Raw genomic sequence first — 2,497 nt, 5'->3', positions numbered from 1 at the left:
CCACAGAGAAACAATAAAAAAAAAAAAAAAAAAAAAAAAAAGAAGGGAAACCTGGGGTCACTTGCTGCTCTTCCAGAGGACCTGGGTTCAGTTCCTGGCTCACACTGTTTGTAATTCCAATCCCAGAGGATTCAACCCCTTTTCTGGCCTACACAGGCACCAGGCATGCCATGATACACGGACAGACAGACATGCAGACAGACATGCAGGCAACAAGGAAAAAAACAAGAGAGAAAAAAAAGAGAGAGAAGCTGGGCATAGTAGCACAAGCCTTTAATTCCAGTACTTGGGAGGCAGAGGCAGGGGGTTTGCTGTAAATTCAAGGTCAGTCTGGTCTCTGTGGTGAGTTCCTGGACAGCCAACCAAGACAGCTCCCTGTGGTGGCTTTCCCTAAAGCACATGCTGACACAGAAGCCGTGCTGGCATCCTGACCATGCTCACTCTCCCCACCCTGCCCCCTACTCTAAGCTTCTTCAGGCCATGAACTTCTCTCTCCCCTTGCTTCTCATTCCTATATAACCCTGGTACTTGGGCTGGATGCTATCTTGGTCCCCTCTCTCTTGGTTTCCTTTGCCTGAACCCTCTGACTTCTGTCTTGTGTCTACTACCTTCCCAGATGCCTCTAGCGGTATTCTAGCTCATATCTACAATAAAAACATTCTAACATCCAACCCTTGATCCTGGAGCGATCAAGGAGTTAAAAAAAAAAAGATAAACTCTTTTTGCTTTGTTGTTAGACAGGTTCTCTTGGAAAACCTTGTTCTTGAAAAGAATTACAAACCCCAGTCAGGCTCCAGGGCCACAGGCTTCCAGGAGAAAACACCAGGCTTTTCCTAACACAACTTACCAAGAAAGAACAAGGCAATCCGGGCAGTGGCGGTACATGGCTTTAATCCCAGCATTAGGGAGGCAAAGGCAGGCAGATCTTTCCGAGTTTGAGGCCAGCCTGGTCTACAGAGCAAGTTCCAGGACAGCCACAGGGTCTCTACACAGAGAGACCCTGGGGGAAAAAAGCACTCGAGTCATTTCTGTAATGGGCTCTCATACCTTAGCACAACTGACTAACTCAGCCCATGAGAAGCACCACCTACAAAGCAAGCCCTAATCCGTCAGAGTCACAGTTCTGGGAAAGTCTCCGAATGCGCTAATCTTGCTTTTTTGGCCTCTGTAGTTCTGTTTCTGGTTAACTGTTCTTGTGAACTGAAGTGTGTCAATTTAGTACATGGTTTTTGTACCTAAAAGCTCACCCTGAGAAAGGCTTGGGGCTACACTGGGAACCCGAACAAGAAGCTGTGTAGTTGCCTGCTGCCTGATAAAGACTAATAGAGACTTTCTATGGCTTAAACCCATGTCTGAAGAGTCTTCTTTGATGGATACCCCACAACAATTTCCAGGAGGTCATGCAGACCTCTTCCATCCTGCAAAACCTCAGAATCCAGACCAGGCTCCACCAGGAAAGCGTCAGCTGATGGCATGCCAGGGTCTATCTGCAAAGAACACAGACTGCTCTTACAGAGGACCTGAGTCTCAGCACCCACATGAGGCAGCTCACAACCTACATATAACTTCAGCTCCAAGGGATCAGCTTCCCCAAGGGCACCTGAACTCATGTATACACACACACACATACACACACACACACACACACACACTCGTATAGCTTACAAATAAGATTTAAGATAATCATAAACTAAAACCTGGACTGTGGAGATTGCTCAGCTGCTAAAATTCCTTCTCTGGGGGAGACATGAACAATGTTCTTTCAACCACAAACCAGGGACAATTCTGTCAAAGTTCACTCTGAGGGACCAGTGAGTTTATTGGTCTTCCTTGTCAAGTTTATAGGCTAAGAGTCACTAATGGGAGTGTGGGTGCCCTCCCTCTCGACAGGCCATGCAGCAGGGGTGGGGTTCCCCATAGCTACAGATGAGCTCTCCCTCCTCTAGTCTCCCCTGGTCTATATATTTTGCAGGGAGGGAGGTCTCAGGTAATCAAGGTATCATGGTATACAACAGATGCCACAACAGATGCCAGGGAGCTGGCTGCTGGGATGAGGGTCTCATGACCCCCACACCCCCCACCCCCTGTGGGTGTAAATGTCAACAAGCCCAGTTGGGATCTTTTCACACAGTGGAGACACAGCTGAATTCCCTAAGACAGTAGCTGTTTGGCTTGGAGGATCGTCGGTCACAACAGTTAACAGTACAGCTGCTCTTGCAGAGAACCCCAGTTCCATTATCAGGCAGCTCGCTCCGCAGGAACCCAATACTCTCCTTTTGTTTCTGCAGGAACTACATACATGTATGCGCACACACACAAAGATACACATGTACACATAAATAAAAACAAGTAAATTTTTTGAGGCAGGGTCGTACTGTGTAGCTCTGGCTGTCCTGGAACTCACTTTGTAGGCTGGCCTCAAACTCAAAGATCCACTTCCCTTTGTCCCCCAGCTCCTGGGATTAAAGGCACACACCATCAAGACTGGTTGAAAATA

This window comes from Microtus ochrogaster, chromosome 7 (genome assembly GCF_000317375.1).
Source record: "Microtus ochrogaster isolate Prairie Vole_2 chromosome 7, MicOch1.0, whole genome shotgun sequence".
NCBI classification, from domain to species: Eukaryota; Metazoa; Chordata; class Mammalia; order Rodentia; family Cricetidae; genus Microtus; species Microtus ochrogaster.
Note: the sequence above shows the minus strand (reverse complement) of the source record.